Genomic DNA, 26,724 nt, shown 5'->3' with positions numbered 1-26,724 from the left:
ATTACCAGTGCCTGTGAATTTCCTATACTGTGAGCACCGCGAGGGCACTGACATTGCACGTGTTGGTTCCCAGGTCCACAATACCTAGTGCAATGTCTTGGGCAGGTTAGATGTTAAACAAATATGTGTTGAGTGAATAAAGGATCCAGACTGATGGTGTCTTTGCTAAGACTAGGTCCTAGGTCTCTTGTCAGAGCCAGGTAACTTCTCAGACCAAGAGTTGAGGGGAGTTTAAACATGGCTGTTAAGCTAAAGCATCCTTAGACATGTTCTGACATGGAACAAACTCTATTTATTAGAATTCCTCTGTAGGAGAGTATAGTATAACAAAGATGGGAGAAATCTTAACATTCTCTGGGGGAATATTTGAGCAACAAGTAAATATGGTGCTTTATGAAGTGTTTTTTTTTGCTAGGTGGGTGTGCAAGTTTGGGGCCAGAGCAGAATTGCTCAGGACAGAAAACTGGAGGCTGTGCTGCTGCTAACAGTCCTCATTCTCCCCTTTCCCTCAAACCACTCTCAGTGTCTCCGTAGGTAACACAGCGTCCTCTGCAGTCAGGAACAGCTGTGTGGCTGAGCTCTGGCTATTGAGATGTAAGCAGAGCTGTTGTATGGGACTTCTGGGAAGGCTCTGTGAAAGGTAGAGCGTGTGAATGCTCTTTTTGCCCTTCCTTGGTTCCTCCTTCCTGTTGCCTGGCATGTGGATGTAATGGCTGGAGCTCCTAGCAGCCATGTTGGATCATGGAGCAACCTTGAAGGATAAAAGCAATGAACTAGGATGGTGGAGCAGAGAGCTAAAGAGTTTGTGGAGCTACTACAGAAGCCCTCTAGACTTCTTTTATGTAAGAGAGGAATAAACCTCTTCTTGAAGGTACCGCTAAGATGAGCAATTAAGCGCTATTTCTTTTTTTTTTTTTTTGCGGTACGCGGGCCTCTCACTGCCGTGGCCTCTCCCGTTGCGGAGCACAGGCTCCGGACGCGCAGGCTCAGCGGCCATGGCTCACGGGCCCAGCCTCTCCGCCGCATGTGGGATCTTCCCGGACCGGGGCACGAACCCGTGTCTCCTGCGTCGGCAGGCGGACTCTCAACCACTGCGCCACCAGGGAAGCCCTAAGCGCTATTTCTAATTGAGTCAGGAGCCACATGGTTAGCTTGCCTGGGGTGCTATATGCCTCAGTTGGGTGTGCTCCTGATTCCCAGCCCAAGGCTCTCTTACTTTTTCTTCCTTTACTTCCCTCTTCCCGTGCTGGCACAGCCTCAGGAACCCAACGATTCCTACGGGCTGCCTATAAGCAATTCCCTTCCAACTTGGCAAGGTGCACCCGGGCTCAGGTAGTGCACTTGCGTGCAGCAGGAGATGGAGTGCCAAAACTATTACTAGTAGGGGAAATGCAAACATAAGCAAGACTCTACAAATGTTGTAAACAGAGACTCTTTCTCAGAAGTTTGGGGCTTCTCGTCACTACGGAACCTGTTTCCTGGAATAAACAGATGACATGTGATTGTTTTCTTGAAATTGTAGACAAAGAACACCACCAGGATAGGCTGTTCAGAGCACTCTGTACAGCTCTTGCAGGGACTCAGGGTGTAAAGGAGAAGTGGGGGGACTGGAGAAGATACCCGTGTTCCAGTGGGAAAGGGAAACAGAGTAAGGGGAGCGAGGGCAGCCTTGCCACCTCCCAGCCCCTTCACCTCCTGTGCGGATACCCCCCCTTCTGACAGTGCCATCACACTTCCTGTAAGGGCCTCAGCGGTCACCGGGCCTCTCAAATGTGCGGCTGTGGAGTTTTCCCCACTCTCAGAGCCTGGAAGGGAGGGCTGTTCACGGACTACTGTGAGAGCACCTCCGAGGACAGGAGCCTGAGGGCTTTGAGAAGTGGGGCGACTTGCCCAAGATCACAAAGCTAATTGGCAGGGTCAATTCAACAACAACAATAATAACAGCAACCAAGAGCTATATTATTGCTAACACAACATGAAATAAAATATACCTTAATTTGTGACAGACGTTCTTCTGTGTACTTTACCCATTTGAACTCCTTTAACCCTCAGAATGACCTCATGGGGCACTCAGATACCCATTTCACAGATGAGAAGACTGAGGCACAAGTAGGTAAAACTTGCTCCCGAAGCCAGCCTGCTGGTTCCTGGCAGAACCAGGATGGAGGGCCTCTCACTCCAGTGTTCCTTCTACAACAGCACAGGTGCTTTAAAAAAGGCCTCCAAACTAGAGTAATTTCTGAAAAGGCAAACTCTTTTAGTGTCTTCCTGTGATGGCATGCCTCTATCTGCATGGGACTGGGAGAGAGAGAGAATTCAGTGACAGGCTGGACTCACAAGTGGTGCTGGGGGACAGGGCCCAGAAGCAGAGAAAGCTTTGCTTCCTCCCTCCCTGCTCTGCTCTCATCCTCTTCCGTGGCACAGAGCGCCTGGATGGGCAGCTTGGCAGGTAACATTCCCACGGGGTGGTGTGAGCAGGTGACCTTTGCATATCTCCACTTGGGGACCGGTGACCCTTTGAACAACAGGTGCACTGATAAAAGCTGGGGCCTTATTTTTACAGACAGGATCCTGTTTGAAATGCCCGAGAGGGCTGTGTGTGAAGCTTGACTGATAGCAGGTCTGTGGGGACTCATTCACACAACCTATTATCACCCCCTACTTTCTCTCTCTTGAAAATGTAGGTTTTTGATGTGATTGTTTAAATCTGAGTATCTCTGTATTTATGATTCTGAAACACCAAGGGTGGGGGGGCTTCTGGAGATCAGTGACATTCCCTGCAACAGGTGAGTGCTCGGGGAATGTAAAAGTGGATCTGGCCCAGGCCATTAGGGAGACACCCCTACGTCCAGTGGGGAGGCCCATGCTCAGCGTGCTTTGTTTGACAAATATTACTGAACCCCTTCTCTTTTGCATCTCGACCCACTCCCTGTATGATCTCATAGCTTGAGTGACATCTTTTCACCCATGACTCCCAAAATTATATCCAAGTCACTCAACACTTCCACTTGGATGTCCAGTGTCCAGTGGACGTTACACACCAACATGTCCAAACGGAGCTCCCATTGGACATGAAAATGAAAATGCCTCACCCACAGCTTCCGCATGTCAGTTAATGGCAACCATCTTTCAAGATTTCAAGCCAAAATCCTTGGAGCCAACCTTGACTTTCTCTCTCTCAAACCTGATATTCAGATTCTCAGAAAATCCCACTGGTTCGAATTTCAAAATATTTCCAGGACCTGACCACTCTCACCACCCTCCCTGCTACTGCCCTGGTCCAAGCCGCTCTCTTCTCTCACTTGGATTATTGCAGTGGCCTCTGGTTGGCCTCCCAGCTTCCACTCTTGGTCTCTTCGTCTACTCTCAACATGGCCGCCAGAACAAACCTGTTAAAACGAAAGTGAGATCATGTCAGGCCTCTGCTCAGAACCTTCCAGGGGTTTCTTAACTCCTAGAAGGAAGGCATAGTCTTGCTGCATGCCCAGGTGCCCTGTGGTTTGCCCCCTCCCTCCCCATTCCATCACAGACCTCCTCGCCTGCCCCCCACCCAGCGCTGCTCTGCTCCAGCCTCCTTCCTCTGCCTGTAGCGCCAGGACCACATCAGAGCCCCGGCACTGACGCTGCCTCCTGGAACCGCCCCCGACGCCCTCCCCACCTTGTCCACCCCCAGCTCCCTCACCTCCTTCAGGTACTTTCTCAGCAAGCTCTCCCTGACCAGCCTCTCTAGGATTTTACCTTCCACTTGCACTTTATTCCCCCTTCCCCCGCTAAGGTAGACACTGTTGTCCCCGCACCCAGATTGTTTCCTGGGCCAGTGCACTCACCCCAAGCTGCTGTGAGTGTGGCCGCCAATGGCTCCAAGATGCCCTGCTTCTCTGGGGAATTGTCCTCTACCGACAGGCTCTGCCTTGGCTGAAAAGTTACAGCCCCTTCCTCACCCAACACAGGGCAGCCCACAGCCAGGAAATGCCCTCACAGAAAACAGTATTGTTTGCTATTACTGAAACCAAAGAACATATACTGCCCAGAAACCAAGCCCAGGAAGGTAACTAGGTCGCTGACGAGTCAATAGCACAGAAACTTCAAGATCTGAGCCCCACCTGACTGATTCCGCATCTCCAGTCCCTTAGTCACTCCTGGCTGGCAGCAATGCAGCCTTGCTGGAACACAGCCCTAAGACACCCCTGTGAAGTGTGCCAGAATTAACCTCTAGAATGAGTTAGGCAATGGCCCTCAGCTGGCTTTGGCAGGGCTCCAGCTCAGGAAAAAAGGCGCTTTCCCCCTTGCCCGTGGCCGTTCCTATCTGCCACGCGTTCCGATCCCTCACCCCAATGAGGAAGTACAGCTGCACCTGGGTGCCTTCTACCGAGTACCTTTCTTCATCCACCTAGTTTTCAGATCCCATCTGGAGGCAGATGAATAGACTTCCCTTGTTTACCTTACCATTTGACTGAGACCTGAGTGGGCAGACTGTGGGAGGCCAGTAGTCCCAAGAGGAGCTGACAGATGCCTTTGGACAAACAAGCAAGTAAGCTGGGTTACTGGCAGATCATCCAAGATAGGGAGGAATAGCGCACTGGGATCAGAAGCCAGCTTTCATAGGCTGGAGAAATTAGATGAGAAGGTGGAATGAGCTTGTGGGCGACAGCATTAGCAGTTCAAGACTCCTGGCTTGACCACCAAGGTCAGGATTTGTGCAAGTCCTGGGATGCATAGAGGCCTGAGGACTCATTTATTCCTTCAACATACATTTGTTGAGCACCTACTATATACCAGGTGCTGTTTTATCTACTGAGGATGCAGCAGGGGACAAAGCAGACAGAGTGACTTCCCTCCTGGATGGACATCTTAGTGAGAGAGAGATGGACAAAGTTAAATATATGTTATGTTAAGTGAGCACTAAGAAGAAGAAAAAAACAACAGGAAGGTCTTAGGTTGGGTTCCCTAGAAGCAGAGCCTGAGACAGGGATTTGGTGAAGGTGGGTTTTTTTGTTTTGTTTGTTCATTTATTTTGAGCGAGAGTTCTTAGATGAAAGGGAGTGAAGGAAGTAGATAATGAATGGAAAAAAGTCAAGAAGAATGTGGGCTTAGGTCTGATCCACGAGAGACTCTGGAGTATTCATATAACTCTTACACAATTGTCCCCACCTGGAAGCATGAAAGCCAGCACCTTGGGTCCCCTTATCTTTCAGTCATTGGCTGTGGGCTGCCCTGGGTTGGGTGAAGAAGGGGCTGTAACTTTTCAGCCAAGGCAGAGCCTGTCGGTAGAGGACAATTCCCCAGAGAAGCAGGGCATCTCGGAGCCATTGGCGGCCACACTTACAGCAGCTTGGGGTGAGTGCACTGGCCCAGGAAACAATCTGGGTGCGGCGACAACAGTGTCTACCTTGGTGGGGGAAGGGGGAATAAAGTGCAAGCGGAAGGTAAAATCCTAGAGAGGCTGGTCAGGGAGAGCTTGCTGAGAAAGTACCTGAAGGAGGTGAGGGAGCTGGGGGTGGACAAGGTGGGGAGGGCGTCAGGGGCGGTTCCAGGAGGCAGCGTCAGTGCCGGGGCTCTGATGTGGTCCCGGCGCTACAGGCAGAGGAAGGAGGCTGGAGCAGAGCAGCGCTGGGTGGGGGGCAGGCGAGGAGGTCTGTGATGGAATGGGGAGGGAGGGGGCAAACCACAGGGCACCTGGGCATCCAGCAAGACTATGCCTTCCTTCTGGGAGTTAAGAAACCACTGCAGCCTGGTTCTCCATCAGTTCTGTGTAAACCTAGTTTCCTTCAACACATTTACTTTTGCTTCAGTTAAGCACAAACTCTGGAGTGAGAAAACTGGATTCAAATCCCAGTTCCACCACTAGCTAGTTCCACAATCTTGGGCAAGTTGCTTAAGCTCTCTGTACCTCTATTTCCTCCTCTGTAAGAATGTGTACAACCGGACATACTAGTACCTACCTTATAGGATTACTGGGAGGATTTAATAAGTTAATATACAGCAACACTCAGAATTGGTCAGCCTTATTTAATATGGGGGTGGGGGGACCCTAAAGGGTGTGAATACCAGAAGGGGAGGCTCATGGGACCATCTGGGAGACCAGTTGCCATGTTCCTCGCAAGGAAACCAGTGTGTGGTTAGGAAGGGGGATTAGATGCTGCAAACCCCAAACAGAACACCACACACACACACACACACACACACACACACACACACACACACACACACACACACCCCAGATTTCTACTGGTTTCCTACCGGTAAAATGGGGAAATACTTGTATCTACCTTGCAGGGTTGTCCTGAGAATTACTGTGGAACTGGTTGCTTGGCACACTGAAAGCAATAAACAGATGTTAGTTGTTGTAGTTGTTTGTTATAGTTATCAATTTGCTAGTCCCTTTCTGCCCTGATTGAATCCACCCTGTCAAGTTTTAGCTGTGCTTTTGCCCTAATTGGCATCTGCTACCTTCACTTCTCATTTTCTGGCCCCTCGGCCCTCAGCACGCACTGCAACCATGGCAACTGTCCTGCTGCCCTCCTGTCACCTGGTCCACGTCAGCTCCTCCTTCCTGAGAATGTGTGAGCGACTCAGGCTATCTTTCCTTTTCTCTCTTTGAATCCTTCTCTCTACCCAATTTCTCATCTTCCCCTTAATCGTTTCTCCCTGTGAGTAACTGGTGTAAGTTATCCCCTGGAATTTCTATCTGTGCTAGTTGTTAATAGGTCTTAGAAAAGAGGAACCCTAAAATCCTTCCGTGGCACTCTCAGTAGATGCAGAAGCGGGGCTTACTCGTGTAAAATGTAATGAACGTTACTATACTCTCTAAGATAAATGCGTTATTTTGTGATTTACAAAATAATTTCATATTCACCAAGGGGCAAAATTCTGTCCTGGTAACACAGTAAGAGCTGTTTAAATTCTAAAATCCCACTGAAGTTGCCTGACGTTGAGCTCTTGGAAGGTCGACCCTAGGGGCTGGGTGATCTCCTAGACTTTATGGAGTGTGTGGTGAGTTTAAGTGCTACTGTTTTTAGATTTTAAATCCTGCAGGCTCTACTCTGAGAATCCATTGCTTGCACGATGGGCAGTACACAACCATTCATTCATTCAATTATTCTTAACAAATGCACTAAAGAATCAGCTAGGAATCACTTACCATGCTGGGTGCCGTGTTACAGCAGTGAATAAGGCCGACTCCGTCCCTGCGTTCATGGAGCTCAGGGTTTGCAGTGCTGGTGGTGTGGAGGAGGTGAAAAAGATATTAAACTAATAATTACGCAAATATTTAATTCTGTCGTTTCACTCTGGTGGTTGCAGAGGGCAGAGCACAGGAGGTGAGGAGACTGGTTCACAGAATATCTGACCCCCTTCCTCTGCCCCAACTTGTGCTGCCTTGTTCCACTCTCCCTGCCAGACCCCTGAAGACCGTACGCCAGGAGAAGGTCGGAGGCGAGGGCACAGGGAGAAACTCTAAGATACTTTTATACCCTTTCCCTCCCCGCCTGGGTGGTAGCTGCTCTATGATTCTAACTCCCACCAGGCAGGCCTGCTTTGGTTTTCGCTCCTGTCTGGGGGCTCCCACCTCGGCTCTGGTTCTCCCATCTCCCTTCACCCCACACCTCCCCAGCCTTCAGGTGGTAGCTGCTTCCTATTGTTGCCAATTCAGGACTGTCTCACCCCTGTAACAAATTCCTCGGCACGCACTCCCTGTTTGAAATCCACAGTGGCTTTTCTTTGCCTAGCTGGACTCAGACTGATGGAACGACTGTATTTTCAGCCCCGTCTCTCGCACTTGCTGTAGTCCCTGCTGCTGATGCGGGGCTGGGCTGTGACTTTTCATGAACAAGCAGGCAGCCCTGGGCTGCGGGCAGGGATGGCCCACAGCGCTGTGCAGAAAGCACTCGGGTGGCACAGGGACTGGAATCGTGATATTGATATTAATTTCCTCCCTTTAGAGGAGGTAAGGAACCTGTTCTAGAACCTCACGTTTCCTGATTCCCAGCCCCTTTCCTTTAGGAACCCACCTGTCACCTCCAGGGTCCCACCATTACCCAAGGCCCTGCGGTCCTTACACACTCACCCCCCGATTCACCTGACTTCATTTCCATCCAAGCGAGGATTATTTGTCTGAGCCCACAACCCATAATTCCCACCCGGAAGTGCTGTGGTTTCCATGGTGTCCTGGGGTGAGGGGGTTGGACAGTTATTTAAGCAGAACAGAGGCCCCAAGTCCAGGGGATCAGCCTGCAGCGTGATCAGACAGCAAGCTGGGACTGCCGATGGAAGGGCAGGAAGAGGTGACGTGCCCGTCAGTGATTCTCTCGTCTCCGAACCCCAGACCCTCCCAGGCAAGTGCCCAGTGCCCCGAGCGGCAGCAGGTTAAAATCAACTAACAAAGTAAGTCCCCTACATATGAACGAGTTCCGATCCGAGAGTGTGTGCGTGAATCCAATTTGTTCCTAAGTCCAGCAAAGTTAGCCTGGGTACCCAACTAACACAATCAGCTATACAGTACTGTACTGCAATAGGTTTATAATACTTTTCACACAAATAACAGTACTCTGTACAGTACTGTAAAGTACACAAAAGCACAACCACTTGTAGAGGATGCACGCAGGTGACCAGGTACACCAGACACGTGAACTAATTTATGTGATTGGACATGTGGACACACGTTCGCATCTTTGAAAGTTCACAACTTGAAGGTTCGTAGGTAGGGGACCTACTGTACAGTCTCTTGGTCCCGAACTGGCTGCTAGAGCCCAAGGGAGGATGAAGACCAGCCAGCGTTTTCCACTGGGGACAAAGGTTTCTCTCATCCAGCCCTGTGTGCAGAAAGCCTGACCGCCTCAGACACGGCAGCCAGAAAAATCCACACTCCTCATAATCCTACAGTTTCTCGCTAATCAGATGTCTAGACAAGAGCAGTCTCTGCCCCCTTTCCGGTTTGCAAATCTGCCTTGACAAGTCGTATCCTCTTGACAATACCATTAAAATGCTCTTTTATTTGCTCTGCGGGCCTTCGGCGACTTGGTTGCTGGAAATGCTATTAGTTTCTGGATCAGCTCACTTCTCTGGAAATCATGCTCTGATATTCCTCTGCTTAAGTTTCATTCTCTTGAGAGGAGGTCTGTTAACAAGGCAATTAGTACTCTTTGAGCATAAGTATAGAGTACTGTGGGGTTCACAGCCAGACGGCCTGTGAATCAACTTGATTCAGGGTTACGGTGACTCTGGAGAGGGTGCCATTCTCACTGCAGCCCTGACGGGTTCAGAGAACACAATGTGCTTCTTTAATGCGGTAAGGAAAACGGGGGAGAGGGGTTTCAATTTCCATCCATCCACTGGAGACCAGGAGAGGCTCTCAGTTAATTTCTCCCCCTTGGTATGCTCACATAATGAAGGCTGAAAGCAAGATCTATTTATGTATTTTAAAATTAGCAATAGGATAGTAGGGATCAAGGCCTGCTAGAGAATCAACCCCAGCTTCTCAAATAAGAAGCTGGGGCGGGAGACTTCCCTGGTGGTGCAGTGATTAAGAATCTGCCTGCCAATGCAGGGGACATGGGTTCGAGCCCTGGTCTGGGAAGATCCCACATACCGCGAAGCAGCTAAGCCTGTGTGCCACAACTACTGAAGCCCGCGTGCCACAACTACTGAAGCCCATGCGCCTAGAGCCCATACTCTGCAACAAGAGAAGCCACCACAGTGAGAAGGCTGTGCACCACAATGAAGAGTAGCCCCCGCTTGCTGCAACTAGAGAAAGCCCGTGAGCAGAAACCCGACATCCAAAAAAAAAAAATATATATATATATATATATATATATATATATCTCCTCATGCCAAAGAGAGACATTAAAAACAAAAAAAAAGAAGCTGGGGGACCTAGGCACTGGGCTCACAGTCCTCCCCACCACCACCTCCCTCCAAACCCCACCCAACCCACCCCTTATTCTTTGAGAACTGGACCCAGGGGTGGTGTCACCCTCAAGGTCTGAGACGGCTGCAACAACTTCACTTGACATAAAAAAAAAACCCCAGCATCTTTATTATTTTTGAACACAGTACGTGCATAGCATATTTGGAGCCTCTCTATTTGCAATCAAATGCCTGCTCTGTCACGTACTAGAGGTATACACTCTCTGTGCCTCAGTTTTCTCATCTGTAAAATGGTCATAATAAGAGTTCCTACCTCTTAGGGTATGGTGAGGATTAAATGTGTTTAAACATGTGAAGTGCTACAACAGTACGTGGTGTGTAATATGTGTCAAATCCATGTTAGCAATGGTAACCATACTTTTTAAAAAGTTTTAAAATTCAAACACTATAAATGGGTAGAGTGAAAAGTAAATGTTCTTTTCAACTTGATCTGAAGCCTCCTAGTTTTCCTCTCCAGAAACAATCACTGTTACCAGTTTACTAGTTATCCGTCAAGAGCTATTCAAAGCGTATTCATGCACAGATATAGTTATTTATATAGGTATATACACAATGGAGAGAGAGAAAGTTATAGCTACAGATAACTCCCAATTAAAAGAAAAAAGTAGATATTATATACTGGTTTGCATTTTAAAAAAAGAGTACAAGAAAAAGGTTTGTTGCAAATCAGAAAACAATCAAAAGATTGTTCCTTATTAATCCCTACAGATCCAGCTCATTCTCAACAGCTGCCTGGGCCCCTCTGTCTGGATGTGTAGGGACACCTTTAACCAGCCTTATGGCATTTAGGTTGTTTCACCTCCTCTGCCTGGATTGCTTTGGCTCCTACCCTGATGCTCCTTCCGTTCCCTCGTGTTAGTTAAGTGGGAGGACTCTTCATGAGTCTTTTCGTGAGGAAGTTGAAGCAGACCCTTGCTTCTCCTGAAATAATTAGGCCTCAAGCTGACTCCAGAGGGGAACCAGGCAGCTTCTGGAAGCAACTCCATCTCCAGGTTGCCAGCCCTAAAGTCCACGAGGAAGAAATTCACAGACATTGAAAACAAACGTATGGTTACCAAAGGGGAATGGAGGTGGGAGGGATAAATTAGGAGTCTGGGGTTAACATATGCACATTACTATGTATAAAATAGGCAAACAATAAGGACCTACTGTATAGCACAGGGAACTATATTCAATATCTTGCAATAACCTATGGAAAAGAAGCTGAAAAAGAATATATATATATATATATATATATATATATATACACACACATATACAACTGAATCACTGTGCTGTACACCTGAAACTAACATGACATTGTAAATCAACTATACTTCAATTAAAAAAAATTCAGAACACTTGGGTCTGGTCAGCCTTCCAAAAGTTTGCTGAGTTTTAAAATGGATTTGAATGATTTTCAAGAAACCATCCCAAGAAGATAGATGTTGGATGTATAAATAATTGCAGATCATAGACAGGTGAAAGTCTGCACATGTATTTGTACATCAAGCTCGTTTTTCTGGTCTTTGGGAACCCGAAAAACAAGCCATTATACTTGCACAGCCATTTATCTCACTTTCTGAATTAGGTTTGTTTTTTTTTTTTAGTTGCTCTAAGAGAACATTTAATTTTAACATCACAATAGTGAGAGCTCTGGAAAATAATCCCCCTCCCACCCTGACAGGCTTTGCTGTGCAGTAACTTCAGGTACAAATAACAATTGGTACGTTAGAGTATTGTCCAAAGATTAGATAATATGACCGGAAGGGAAAAATATGTCTCCATTTCTCTCTAGGATGGGGAACATTCCGAAAGCTACGCCTTGACGTAAGATTTTGAACATTGGTAAATTTGTTTGAAATAACCAAAAGGTCACCAGGGAGGCAGCTCGGATAATCAAAGGTCAAGGTTTTCAGCCAGATGGGCCTGCATTCGAACCCCCACAGGCTGTTCCACCACTTATTAGCCGTGTCACCTTGGTGACTTGACCTCCATAAACCTCAGAGACCTGAGCTTTGACGCGGGAATCAGGTAAACCCTGAGATGAGTGAAAGGAATGAGAGGGGAAATGAGGCCCACCGTGGATGCGCCTGGCAGGTAGGAAGCGCTCAATAACTATGCATCACTTAAAGGGCCTGGCATCACTCTATTGCTAAGCCCTTGGAAGCACAGAGATGATAGAAGAGAGACCAACCGGCAGCCTTCCTCATCTCTCTTTCCTTTTAAATTTGGTCTCTGTTGGATTTGAGCGACGGGGCCAGGGCCCCCCACCTCACACAGGGCCAGTGTCTGTGGGCTCGGTGACAGCTGGGAGGCCCGTTAGGCTGACCTGGGGCCCCAGAAAGTTCTCATATGGTTTTCACATCACCAGGCTTGTTTTGACTTTCCTGAGCTTTCTCACCACAATCCCTCTGTGACTCTGGGAGAGAGGGAGGGAGGCCATCTCCAGTGAGAGCTGCACACAGACGCGCAGCCGATGGCACAAGGAAGGAAAACACCTCCCAGGCCTGCGCCGAACACCCCAGAATGGTCCCCTGCAGCGACTCTCCCCTGGCTCTCCTTCCCAGGCTCCCAGCCTCTAGCCTGCGTTGGCCTCCCAAGGACTCAACTGTGTCTGCTTTTTCTTCCCAGAGGAGGACGGGTGGGGGAATTTGACAGGCGAACAAAAGCCATGAGCAGCGTCTGGTCTGGCCGAGGAGGTCCTTGGGCTCTGCTGGGCTGACGTGGGCTGGACCCTCCGGCAGCTGCTCTGTGACAATTGCTCCTTGGGTCAGTTCCAATTCTGGCAACTGGTCATCCAGAAATAAAGATGGCTCAAGGAAATGAGACCCTTCCTAGGTGCTGGGTAATGGAGTGGGTTCTGGATATAGTGTGTGAGTACTGTGTGAAGCCTCATCGATAATAACGATAATAATGATAATTCAAGCAATATGTGTTGAGCTCCATATTTATTGAGCTCCAACTATATACCCGGCACTGGACTAGAGCTGAACAAAACAAGTAACGGTGAAACTTTATTGTGTCGGCATGGGTGCAAAGCACTTTTCATGCGTTATCTTAACTGGTCTGCTCCTTAGCCTCAGGTAGTGGAGACTGTAATTAGTCCCATTCTTCAGCTGAACAAACTGAGGCTCAGAAAAATAAAGCAACTTGGCCAAAATACCATCACTAGCATGGAGGCCACAGGTAGGATGGTGGGCAAAAAGTGAACCCAGGACCCTGACAGTTGAGGAGTGACCATTACCATGTACCGTGGACCACCCGAAATGTCCACCCTAGGACTTCCGTTATGTGCAGTGCATCTAACTTTAATGCCTCCAAGATTCCTTCCCATTCTGGAATCCTGACTATGAACACAATGTCCAGCTTGGCTCTCAGCCCTTCACCTGCTAACCTTTGGAGCCATGCAGAGCTTTACCCATTCCTCTACTTTCCCCTCCACCTCAGACTGGGGGCCTTCCCCTGGCTAAGGGAGGAGAGGGCTTCCCAGCCCTGGCTTCCCTCCCCCTCGGCCCAGGGGAGCATGTCTCCACCTGCTCTTGCAACCTCTTCTAATTCCTGAGTCCCCGCCTTGTTCTGAGACGAAGCTGCCATTTCTACCATGACGCCCTCCTGCCCGCCAGGGTCCTCCTTACCCATCTTGCTGCCTGTCTGGTGCTGGGGGGCCCCCTGAACTGGGCTCCTGCTGGGCGTTTGCTAATAGGGATACAGGGAGGGAAGGAGAGAGTCTGTGAAGCTCTGGAGAAAAGCTTCCAATTACTGGCTCTAAGGGGTCAGTTTGGTGGGAAATGGAAGGCTAGTACTTTTTTTTTTAAGATTTCTCTTACTTTTTCAGTTCTTTTTTTTTTTTTTAATGTATTATTTATTTTGGCTGCCTTGGGTCTTAGTTGCGGCACGCGGGATCTTTTGTTGCAGTGTGCGGGCTTCTCTCTAGCGCACAGGCTCAGTTGCTCCGCGGCATGTGGGATCTTAGATCCCCGACCAGGGATCAAACCCATGTCCCCCACATTGACAGGCAGATTCTTAACCGCTGGACCACGAGGGAAGTCCCTGGAAGGCTAGCATTTTGAGGTTTCAGGCCTTAGGTCTGGGTATCTAACTTCAAGGGAGGAGGAAGCATAATCTCTTCTGCCTGCATTTCCACTCTGGACACCGCATCTTTATCATCAACAGTTGACCAACAACTGCACCTCCTCCTTCAGCTCAGTTTCAAGCATCCCCCTGACCACCACCTCCCACTTTTCCAGCTCCCTTTCCCCACGGCTTGTCTCACACCATTCTCTGGCCTTGGGGGGCAGAGACTCCCTTAAGTCTACAGGCAGTGTACCCCCTACCACACGTCCCTTCCTCAGTTGCCTCTATCCCCCATTTGGTGCCCGTGGTCCACGTCTATAGTCACTTCCTTGCAAGAACCCTCAACCCCTTTCCCTCTCTCTTTTTGTTGTAGTTCCCTGGCAAAACATGAACCCTACTTAAATGTTAGTCCACATCAGTGTGCAGGCCGATGAACAAGGCTAGAAGAGAACACCTCCCATGCTGGCCGGTCTCACTTTACCTCTTTGACCACGAACCTCAGGTCAGTCCTGAGTCTGCTCACTGATCCTCGTATGTGTCCCGACCTCTCCTTCCACGTCCTCACTCACAGTTGATGGCCTTGCTTTCTGTTTCACTGCTAGAATGGGAACAGAGTGATGGGAAGAGACTCCCACGTGCCCCCCTCCCCCTGCCCCCGCCCCACCTGCTTCGCTCCCATATCCTGACTTCCGCCAGTTAGGAGAGAGGCCAGTGCCAGCTGCATCAAAGCCAAAGATTTTCCTGAAACTCAAGAAACCTCCACTTCCTTTCATTTCACTGGCCAGAACTGTGTTGCATCCTCCTTGCTGCAAAGGAGACTGAGAAAGTAGAGGTTGCCCTTTTCTGCTTCTGTAGCAAAAGGAGCGAGGGCCAGGGGGTTGCGACTGGCTGTTGCAGTGTCTGCCACAAATACAGTCTCATTCTCTGAGACTCATTCACGGCAGTGAAGCGGTTTCCTGTATTATCTGATGTTCTCCCAGAGGCTCCCTCCCTTCTCAAAGTGGGGGGCCGCTCATGGACACTGTCGTCCTAGGTGGAGGAGGGTCCTCAGCCAGGCTAAGAGGAAGGGGATAGCTCTTCCAGGCCTTTTGACTTCCTATTTCCCCCTCAACCTTAATCAACACCCTAACTACTACCTTATTCAATCGATGGGATGCAATCCCTACAACCTAAACTTGAGCATGGGGGTTCTGTTTTGTTTATGCTTCTTTCTTATGGATTGGTAGCCACTCCTTCATATTCCCTCAACCACTTATTTATGCTGGGAATTGAGCTTGCTTTATTAAAAAAAGACAGAGATACAATGAAACTCTAAACCGATTAAAACAATGAAGGCTTAGCAATGAAGTTGTGGAATAGTTACACCAGGGTGTTCAGGATGAGGAAAATGCATCCAGTTAAGTGCAAATCTCACATCTGAGCTTCTTAGGAGACAAAATAGCGTGTGGTAGCCACGAAAGAGTGAAAGGGTGTCAGGGGTGGGGAGAGAGGGGATTGGATGAAGACGGTCAAAAGGTACAAACTTCCAGTTATAAGATAAATAAATACTGGGGATGTCGTGTACCACATGTTAAATATGATTTAACTGCTCTATATGAAAGGTGTTAAGAGAGTAAACCTTAAGAGTTCCCATCACAAGGAAAAATATTTAAAAATTTCCTTAAAGGCTTCCCTGGTGGCACAGTGGTTGGGAGTCTGCCTGCCGATGCAGGGGACACGGTTCGTGTCCTGGTCCGGGAAGATCCCACATGCCGCGGAGCGCCAGGGCCCTTGTGCCACAACTACTGAGCCTGCACTCTAGAGCCCGTGAGCCACAACTACTGAGCCTGTATGCCACAACTACTGGGGCCCGTGTGCCTGGAGCCCATGCTCTGCAACAGGAGAGGCCGCCGCAGTGAGAATCCCATGCACAGCAGCAAAGAGTGGCCCCCGCTCGCTGCAACTAGAGAAAGCCTGCACGCAGCAGTGAAGACCCAACACAGCCAAAAATAAATAAAATTAAAAAAAAAAAAGAGGTTATTTGAATAGTAAACAGTAAATAAGGTCATGAGAGAGAGGCACGGTTTTGGTAACCTTCAGTGACCATGGTTCTGTGCAACCAGTTATTATCCAGGAAGGCCACACTGTGGACGACCACAGAAGTCCCACTGCTGTGAAGTGAGGCGAGCATTGTATGACTGAGTGTTGGCCAACTTTTCATCCAGCCCACTGTGGACTCTTTGGTGGCGCCTAAGAGTTGATTTTGACAGAATGCACTTTCTTGATGGGCAAAAACTTCAGTGGTTATGGTGGCAGCCGTGGCAGAGAAGGTGAATGATGTGGGAATAAGGAAGGTGGCAGAAGCTACAATGCCCTTAGGCAATTACAATTAACCTTCAAATTTTGTTTCAGGAAAGAACCAAAATGTTGGAGGCGGAAACCCTGGCTCTTATGGTGGTAGAGGTCACCCTTCTGGCAAACCACAAGCCCCAGGTGGCTCTGGTGGCTCCAGGCTGTGGCAGGTGCTGGGGTGGGGACAGATATCGCCGCTGGGAGATAAGCCTTGGCAGGGGTGGCAAGAGGGAAAAGTGACAGGGCAGCTGCACTTCAGTCAGGGCTGACAGCCATGCTACGTGCACCGTGTGGCACCCCGGGTCCCTGCTGATGGGCAGTTCTTATTGCTCAGGTTTTGTGCCATAAGACTGATGAATATTTCCAGCGTCATGCCTCAATAAGGCAGACTTGTGAATTCAGCCAAGCAGTACTTAGCCCTCTAAGCCATATCTGACAGTATGTACCTTTAGGCCAAGGCCTCTGAAACAACCCCAAGTTCTCCTCCTGTGGGGCCTTATCTTCACTTGGACTCAATGTCTTATAGGGTCCCCAGAGATAGCTGCAGAATCAGGGAACCTCAGAGTCCTGAGGACACCTCAGAAATGTTCTAAACAACCTTATTTTACAGAAGGGAAAACTGAAGTACAGACAGAATTATTCTTTGGGTTCAAATAAAAACTGGCTGGACCAGTTTATTATTAATTAATTAATTTTAGATCTTTAAATTTTACTCAGTTGAATTTTGTTCTTTTTTTTTCCCCCACACCTTTATTGGAGTATAAATGCTTTACAATGTTTTCTTAGTTTCTGCTGTATAACAAAGTGAATCAGCTATACGTGTACATATATCCCCATATCCTCTCCCTGTTGCGTCTCCCTCCCACCCTCCCTATCCCACCCCTCTAGGTGGTCACAAAGCACCGAGCTGATCTCCCTGTGCTGTGCGGCTGCTTCCCACTAGCTATCTATTTTACGTTTGGTAGTGTATATATGTCAATGCTACCCTCTCACTTCGTCCCAGCTTCCCCTTCCCTGTCCCCCATGCCCTCAAGTCCGTTCTCTACGTCTGCGTCTTTAGTCCTGCCCTGCCACTAGGTTCATCAGTACCAGTTTTTAAAATTCCATATATATGCGTTAGCATACGGTATTTGTTTTTCTCTTTCTGACTTACCTCACTCTGTATGACAGATTCTAGGTCCATCCCCCTTACTACAAATAATTCAATTTCATTCCTTCTTATGGCTGAGTAATATTCCATTGTATATATTGCCACATCTTCTTTATCTATTCATCTGTTGATGGACACTTAGGTTGCTTCCATGTCCTGGCTATTGTAAATAGAGCTGCAGTGAATATTGTGGTACCTGACTCTTCTTGAATTATGGTTTTCTCAGGGTATATGCCCAGTAGTGGGATTGTTGGGTCATATGGTAGTTCTATTTTTAGTTTTTTAAGGACCCTCCATACTGTTCTCCATAGTGGCTGTATCAATCTACATTCTCACCAACAGTGCAAGGGGGTTCCCTTTTCTCCACACCCTCTCCAGCATTTATTGTTTGTAGATTTTTTGATGATGACCACAATGACCTCACTGTGGTCTTGATTTGCATTTCTCTAATGATTAATGATGTTGAGCATCTTTTCATGCATTTGTTGGTCGTCTGTATGTCTTCTTTGGAGAAATGTCTATTCAGGTCTTCTGCTCAGTTTTGGATTGGTTTGTTTGTTTTTGTGATATTGAGTTGCATGAGCTGCTTGTATATTTTGGAGATTAATCCTTTGTCAGTTGCTTCGTTTGCAAATATTTCCTCCCATTATGAGGGTTGTCTTTTCTTCTTGTGTATGGTTTCATTTGCTGTGCAAAAGCTTTTAAGTTTCATTGTGTCCCATTTGTTTATTTCAGTTTTTATTTCCATTTCTGTAGGAGGTGGGTCAGAAAGGATCTTGCTATGATTTATGTCATAGAGTGTTCTGCCTATGTTTTCCTCTAAGAGTTTGATAGTGTCTGGCCTTACATTTAGGTCTTTAATCCATTTTGAGTTTATTTTTGTGTATGGTGTTAGGGAGTGTTCTAATTTCATTCTTTTACTTGTAGCTGTCCAGTTTTCCCAGCACCACATCTTGAAGAGGCTGTTTTTTGCCTCCTTTATCAAAGATAAGGTGACCATATGTGCGTGGGTTTATCTCTGGTCTTTCTATCTCATTCCATTAATCTATATTTCTGTTTTTGTGCCAGTACCAGACTGTCTTGACTACTGTAGCTTTGTAGTATAGTCTGAAGTCAGGGAGCCTGATTCCTCTGGCTCTGTTTTTCTTTCTCAAGATTGCTTTGGCTATTCGGGGTCCTTTGTGTTTCCATACAAATTGTAAAATTTCTTGTTCTAGTTCTGTGAAACATGCCATTGGTAATTTGATAGGGATTGCATTGAACCTGTAGATTGCTTTGGGTAGTATAGGCATTTTCACAATATTGATACTTCCAATCCAGGAGCATGGTATATCTCTCCATCTGTTTGATTTCTTGCATCAGTGTTTTATAGTTTTCTGAGTACAGGTCTTTTGCCTCCTTAGGTAGGTTTATTCCTAGGTATTTTATTCTTTTTGTTGCAATAGTAAATGAGATTGTTTCCTTAATTTCTCTTTCTGATCTTTTGTTGTTAGTGTATAGGAATGAAAGAGATTTCTGTGCATTAAATTTGTATCCTGCAACCTTACCAATTTCATTGATTAGTTCTAGTGTTTTCTGGTGGCATCTTTAGGATTTTCTATGTAGAGTGTCATGTCATTGGCAAACAGTGACAGTTTTACTTCTTCTTTTCCAATTTGTATTCCTTTTATTTCTTTTTCTTCTCTGATTGCTGTGGCTAGGACTTCCAATACTACATTGAATAATAGTGGCAAGAGTGGACATCCTTGTCTTGCTGCTGATCTTAGAGGAAATGCTTTCAGTTTTTCACCATTGAGAATGATGTATGCTGTGGGTCTGTCATATATGGCTTTTATTATGTTGAGGTAGGTTCCCTCTATGCCTACTTTCTGGTGAGTTTTTATCATAAATGGGTGTTGAATTTTGTCAAAAGCTTTCTCTGCATCTATTGAGATGATCATATGGTTTTTACTCTTTAATTTGTTACTATCGTGTATCACATTGATTGTTTTGCATATACTGAAGCATCTTTGCATCCCTGGGATAAATCCCACTTGCTCATGGTGTCTGATCCTTTTAATGTGCTGTTGGATTCTGTTTGCTAGTATTTTGTTGAGGAGTTTTGCATCTATGCTTATCAGTGATATTTGTCTATAATTTTCTTTTTTTGTGATATCTTTGTCTGGTTTTGGTATCAGGGTGATGGTGGCCTCATAGAATGAGGTTGAGTGTTCCTCCCTCCACGGTTTTTCGGAAGAATTTGAGAAAGATAGATGTTAACTCTTCTATAAATGTTTGATAGAATTTCCCTGTGAAGCCATCTGGTACTGGACTTTTGTTTGTTGGAAGATTTTTAATTACAGTTTCAATTTCATTACCTGTGATTGGTCTGTTTATATTTTCTAATTCTTCCTGGTTCAATCTTGGAAGGTTGTACTTTTCCAAGAATTTGTCCATTTCTTCCAGGTTGTCCATTTTATTGGCATATAGTTGCTTGTAGTAGTCTCTTATGATCTTTTGTATTTCTGCGGTGTCAGTTTTAATCTCTCCTTTTTCATTTCTAATTTTATTGATTTGAGTCTTCTCCCTTTTTTTCTTGATGAGTCTGGCTAAAGGTTTATCAATTTTGTTTAACTTCTCAAAGAATGAGCTTTTAGTTTTATTGAACTCTGCTACTGTTTTGTTTGTTTCTATTTCATTTATTTCTGCTCTGATCTTTATGATTTCTTTCCTTCTACTAATTTTGGGTTTTCTTTGTTCTCCTTTTTCTAGTTGCTCTAGGTGTAAGTTTAGATTGTTTATTTGAGATTATTCTTGTTTCTTGAGGTGAGCTTGAATTAATATGAACTTCCCTCTCAGAACTGCCTTTGCTGCGTCCCATAGGTTTTGGATCGTCATGTTTTTGTTGTCACTTGTTTCTAGGTATTTTTTGATTTCCTCTTTGATTTCTTCAATGATCTCTTGGTTATTTAGCAGTGCACTGTTTAGCTTCCATATATTTGTGTTTTTTACTGTTTTTTTCCCTGTAACTGAATTCTAATCTCATAGCGGTGTGGTTGGAAAAGATGCTTGATACGATTTCAATTTTCTTAAATTTTCTAAGGTTTGATTTGTGACCCAAAATGTGATCTATTGTGGAGAATGTTCCGTGTGCACTTGAGAAGAAAGTGTATTCTTCCGCTTTCGGGTGGAATGTCCTAAAAATATCAATTAAGTCTATCTGGTCTATTGTGTCATTTAAAGCTTTTGTTTCCTTATTTATTTTCTGTCTGGGTGATCTGTCTATTGGTGTAAGTGGGGTGTTAAAGTCCCCCACTATTATTGTGTTACTGTTGATTTCTCCTTTTATGGCTGTTAGAATTTGCCTCATGTATTGAGCTGCTCCTATTTTGGGTGCAAAAATATTTATAATTGTTATGTTTTCTTCTTGAATTGATCCCTTGATCATTGTGTAGTGTCCTTCCTTATCTGTTGTAGCAGTCTTTATTTTAAAGTCTATTTTAACTGATATGAGAATTGCTACTCCAGCTTTCTTGTGATTTCCATTTGCATGGAATATCTTTTTCCATCCCCTCACTTTCAGTCTGTATGTGTCCCTAGGTCTGAAGTGGGTTTCTTGTAGACAGCACAGATAAGGGTCTTGTTTTTGTATCCATTCGGCCAGTCTGTGTCTTTTGGTTGGAGCATTTAATCCATTTACATTCAAGGTGATTATCAATATGTATGTTCCTATTACCATTTTCTTAATTGATTTGGGTTTGTTTTTGTAGGTCTTTTTCTTCTCTTGTGTTTCGTGCTTAGAGAAGTTCCTTTAGCATTCGTTGTAGAGCTGGTTTGGTGTTGCTGAATTCTCGTAGCTTTTGCTTGTCTGTAAAGCTTTTGATTTCTCCATCAAATCTAAATGGGATCCTTGCTGGGTATAGTAGTCTTGGTTGTAGGTTTTTCTTTTTCATCACTTTAAATATGTCCTGCCACTCCCTTCTGGCTTGCAGAGTTTCTGCTGAAAGATCAGCTGTTAACCTAAAATAATAATAACCATAAAATAATGTATGTACTGTCTGATACATACCTCTTATCATTACTAATAATAATCCATCAAGTACTTTAGCATAATTTCAAGTATTCACATCCTCACTGGTCTTTGAGGTAGGGAGTATATAGTAATTCCTTCGATTAACCTAAGATCACATGGGAAGCAGGTGGTAGAGGTGGAACTTAGACCTGGAGACACAAACATCTCTACCCTCTGCCCACCCCATGATGCTTAGATTGTCCAGTGCATGTGGGCTGGTCATTGGACATGAAAGCCCTTTGAGAAATGTCATCTAAATTCCATTTTTCTGTCTTCCAGAGAGACACACAAAATGCAAGCAAGAGAAGTAGAAAGCTCCCAAGGACTCTAGGGCAGTGTACCCTGACCCAGGCAGGCCCTGTTCTACTTTAATGTCATGAGCAGGACCCATATGAGCCAAATAAGACCCCAGAAGAGACTGTTCATTTACACATGGTGCGGGGCGGGGAGCATGAGTTGGAGTTCTGCTCTTTGACCTGCCTGGCATTCATTTCCTAACTGTAAGCAACCTGTTTTCACTCCTGGTCCCAGGGATCCAGTGGGGCTGATCTCACCCACTCTGCTCCAGGGCTGGGCACATAATCTACACCTGGCCGATCAGGATTTTCTATCCTCTTGGCCAAGATGATTGCCTTTGGGCTGGGAATGTAACCCAAGCCAGGCCAATGAGACTCAATCCTGGAACTTTTACTGGAGATACTGGGAAAGAGGTTTTTCCTTTGAGCTGAGAGTTGCGAGCTATGTGGCTGAGGTAAGCCTGGAGCTTCCAAGGACAACGACCTGGCCAGAGCCTGCCTGAGAACAAAGACGGGCAAGAGAGGAGAGGCTGGCCTGGGACCTGTGGACCTACGGATGCTATTGGAGCCTACGAGCCCAGCCATACCTGAACCCACCAAGTCTACCTGTGGATTTTCCAGTTACACAAGCCCAGAAATTCCATTGTGATCCTTAAGCCAGTTTGAATTGAGTTTCTGTCATTTTTATCTGCAGGAAGTATCCCGAATGCTTTGAAAAGAGAGATTCTTTTCCTATCTTCCCTAGATAAGATGACGACCACTCCACCAGCCTTGTTCTTCTGCTCCTTAGCTGAGACCAGTTCTGCTCTCTCAGCTAAAGGCATCATGGATTATTCTTCAGCATCACAGGCTGACACTGTGATGACCCCATCTCCAACAATGACCTCAGGACTGAGGGATTTCAGTTGGAATGGGAGACAGCTGTGAGCAGAGGCTTTCTATGGAAAAGACTCAGCCTTTCTATTGCTTTGCTGAGTCAGGCTTTCTATGGAAATCTCTCTTCATCGTTTTAAGCAATTAGACATCAGCTGTGACATTAAGCCAGCTTCCCACTATATAAGCCATCAACATGACAGTAGTATCCACTTCCCCAAAGCCAGGGTTTCATTCATTTATTCCCTGCACTCACCAGATACCAGGCTTGTGACTGTTAGCTGATGTTCAGTAAATCACACAGCTGATGAGAAGGAAAAGTTGAAGTTTTGCAGAAACTAGGGCAGAGCAGTCCATAAATTTTTACTGACTTCACTTTTCTCACTCAAGTAAGTGTTTAATGAGGTAGAGAGAAAGGTATCATTACAGGTTTGGAATTATTCTCCGCCACTGGCCTTCCAGAGGGAGTAAAGCTATTTATTCCACAGCACAGGCTGGAGAATCAAACCATTTCGGGTGTCTGGTCTGTCTCCAGAGGGGCTGAATCTGTTTGTACTCATGCTGACCTTTCATCGTGGAAGGAAGGCAACCCCTTGGGGGCTTTGTAGAGGCTAGTTTGTAAATCTAGCATCTGTCTATAAATGTGCTTTAATTTTCACCTCTCCCTCTTTGGCACCTCTCCACCTGCAGCCTTCTTCAGGTCTATTCTATTGGGAGGACAGGAATGAGTGGGCACAAATAAGAACTGACCCAGTCCCTGGAGTCTGGCAGGATCTGGTTGGCTGGTTCCTATTCTTGGACTTGACCCTGAACCTAATACTTCTGCACCTACAGCAGTGCCTGACACATAATGGCCACGCAATCCAGGCTAAGTTGAGGCACAGCTCCAAAGGCCCCATTCAGATTTATTCTACATGGTGCTCCAGCGGTGCCATTTATACAGGAAACAATGTGAATGGGGCTCCCTGGAATTGGGCAACTCAACGACTGCACGCAATATATTGGGTGGGCCAAAACGTTTGTTTGTTGCCTGAACGTACTTTTTGGCCAACCCAATATTTTGCTGCTGAATAGACGTATGAATGGATGAATGCACTCCTGGTTGGTCACGCTTTGGCTTCTCTCCTTGAACACCCAAGGTTCTCCTTTCCACTACCTTGCCTTTACATTCTATTCACAAATCTTGACTGGATGGCATCAGCCTCTGGATGAATCCTGTTCCCATGCCAGTCCGCTTTCCATTTAAGCAATCTGATCGCTTACTTTAGCTTCCGGACATGTTCTGCTCCAGCAGCCAATTATTTAGGGTTCCGGGCCCTCACCATCCTCCAGCAGATTTGTGGTTCCCTTTACCCCCTCTCCCCTATCTCTCTTTCACTCCTGCTTGATCCTGCATGTGGACTTTTGCTCCTAGAATGTCAAGGCACCAGGGTCAGTGGTTTTAGCTTCTTTGTTTCTTGTAGAAAAACACATGTCAGAAATGGACAATCATTCAAGTCGGTCATTAAATTGTGGTCCATTTCTGACATTAACTATGGTCGCAGTGTTTCTTCTCTTATTTCCTTTGGTTCCTCAAACCCTACTGTGAGAGCACCTCATGCCTATTGGAACCTTGAGGTTCCCCACTAGGTTTGGGCACTAGCAAGTTCAAATACAAGTCTAAACGCCCTGGCTTCCAGCTTCCAAATCCTTCCATCATCTGGCAGCATCTTACTCATCCAATCCAAGTTCCCACTCAATCCTGGCACAATTCCTTCTGTCAGTGCAGCCTTTTCCACCCCTCTCCAAGATGCCACGTTCATTCCTCCTTCAAATGCACTGTCTCATCCAAATCTCACTCATCCCTCAAAGTCCAGCTCAACTTCCAGCTCTTTTAAGAAGTCTCCTGTGGCCACGCCAGCCCTATTGATCTTCCTCTTTCTCCTTAAGTACAACTGACACACTGTATGTATCACAATATATCATCCATTCTTTCCTCTGTAAATCTTGCCTTCCTAACTAGCCTGTACATTCCCTGGGAGCAGGGATCATGCCAGATGATTTCATTGACCTTCACATGGCCTCACACACATGATAATGTAAGCAAATAAATTTGACTAATCCTACTTCATGGTTAAATACCTAATCTTTCTGGTGTATCTTCTTTTATTTTTTATAAATTTATTTATCTTTTATTTTTGGCTGTGTTGGGTCTTTGTTGCTGCACACAGGCTTTCTCTAGTTGAGGCGAGCAGGGGCTACTCTTCGTTGCAGTGCGCAGGCTTCTCATTGCAGTGGCTTCTCTTGTTGCAGAGCACGGGCTCTAGGTGCACAGGCTTCAGTAGTTGTGGCGTGTGGGCTCAGTAGTTGTGGCTTGTGGGCTCTAGAGTGCAGGCTCAGTAGTTGTGGCTCACGGGCTTAGTTGCTCCATGGCATGTGGGATCTTCCTGGACCAGGGCTTGAACCCGTGTCCCCTGCACTGGCAGGCGGATTCTTAACCAGTGTGCCAACATGGAAGTCCCCTACTTTTTAAACCATTTTAAAAGCACTGGCTTTTTCAACTTTTCAGCATCACGTTGATGAGGACAAGTGAACATATGTTTGCCAGGGCTGCAGAACAAACTAGAATACTCTCCTCTAAACCCCTGCTGGAGCCTGTTACCTACACATAATGGTCACATGGGAAGAACACACGAAGCAACCAAGGTTCTGCGGATGATTTAATGCTCAAGTGGGGCTGTGGCATTTGTCAACAGCCACCAGTGTTCAGCAAATGTGCTTCTGGTCACTGAGCACCGGGACTATTGTAAAGCATTATCTCTGCTCTGAATGGGGCTGATGTTATGTAATAGAAGGACAGAAGGTGGAAAAAGCAAAACACCAAGAAATAGATGAATGCCACTTTTCCTTTTTTAAAGCACCTTTCAGAGTACCTGGCTTATCGTTGGAGTTAAATTGAATTTCACTCCACCGACCCAGTTCTAAGTACACAGTCCCTCGGTACCTGGGAGGCCCCTCAGTTGCCCAAATCTGCCGATGCTCAAGTCTCTTATATAAAATATTGTATACAGTCTGGCTTCCTCTTCTGTGGGTTTTGCATCCCTGGGTATGGAGGGCTGACTGTGGTTTCTTTTTCAGGTCTTGAGACTTCTGGGCAAAATGCAGAGGTGGTTGAACTGAATGCTTAAGTTAAGTTCAAGAAGCGATAGTCTTTCCTCTTCCCACCCTGGGAATAAGCTGCAAGTCTTCATTTTGTTCTCGCTTTTCCGATTAGCCAGTCCTCAACTTTCTATTCTCTGACCCTAAATTGACATGCTAACATCCTGATCAAATCCCAGCCCTGTAGCTGTGGTCGGGTGCTCTTACCCTGGTGGGTTAGATGAGAAGCAATTTTCTAAAATATAAATGAGAAGTCATTTTTAACAACTGTAGCTCCTACCACACACCACACACACACACACACACACACAGAGCTTGGGGCTCCAGTCTTTCCCCAACCTGCTGCTTTCTTCATCCTTGCATTTCATACATTCCTTTCCAAACATAAAGCCCCTCCACCTGCAAGTTGCATAGAAGATGAAAAAGCAAGAGGAAGGCTGAGGATAGAGGCACTTGGCCCTGGAGAGGCGGGACGGTAGAGCATCCTGAGAGGCAGGCGGCAGGCTGTGGGTGGTAGGGCTCTGGAGCCGGGCTGTCTGGGTTCGAACATTGCCTTTCCCACTTCCCACCTGTATCATCTTGAACAAACCACTGAGCTTTTCTGGGTCTGTCTGTAAATAGCGGGACAACAGTATTAGCTGTGTCTTGTGTGTTTGTGGTGACAATTAACTGAGTCAATACATATGGAGCTCTTGGAATAGTGCCTGGGACATGGTATGTGCCTAATCGGTAGTACCATTGTCAGGGAAGGCACGTGAGTCCCCTCGGTACCAGGATAAGACCCACACGAGACAGCGAACAACAGGAAACAGTCCGACCTGTTCCTGCACAAAATCTGCTCTATTCATTCATTTTACTATTTACTGAGACCTAGTATGTGCAAGGCACAGAGAATACAGTCCCTG

The 26,724-nt window shown here is 46.4% G+C and overlaps 1 long non-coding RNA gene across 3 annotated transcripts; it reads right to left on the bottom strand.

Moving 5' to 3' along the window:
- Positions 1-1,187: 1,187 nt before the first annotated feature.
- LOC117200825 (uncharacterized) lies at positions 1,188-17,560 on the bottom strand. 3 transcript variants are annotated; one of them, XR_007477039.1, is made up of 4 exons: positions 17,465-17,560; positions 7,142-7,217; positions 6,270-6,317; positions 1,188-3,389 (listed from the first exon to the last, which is right to left on the bottom strand). It is a non-coding gene; the product is annotated as an uncharacterized LOC117200825 (long non-coding RNA). The 3 variants fall into 3 exon arrangements; XR_004482534.2 differs by lacking the exon at positions 17,465-17,560 and adding an exon at positions 14,462-14,636; XR_004482533.2 differs by lacking the exon at positions 17,465-17,560 and having other exon boundaries at positions 7,142-9,808.
- Between the last annotated feature and the right edge of the window lie 9,164 nt (positions 17,561-26,724).

This window comes from Orcinus orca, chromosome 4, assembly GCF_937001465.1.
Source record: "Orcinus orca chromosome 4, mOrcOrc1.1, whole genome shotgun sequence".
NCBI classification, from domain to species: Eukaryota; Metazoa; Chordata; class Mammalia; order Artiodactyla; family Delphinidae; genus Orcinus; species Orcinus orca.
This window is presented reverse-complemented; position numbering and strand designations above follow the sequence as displayed.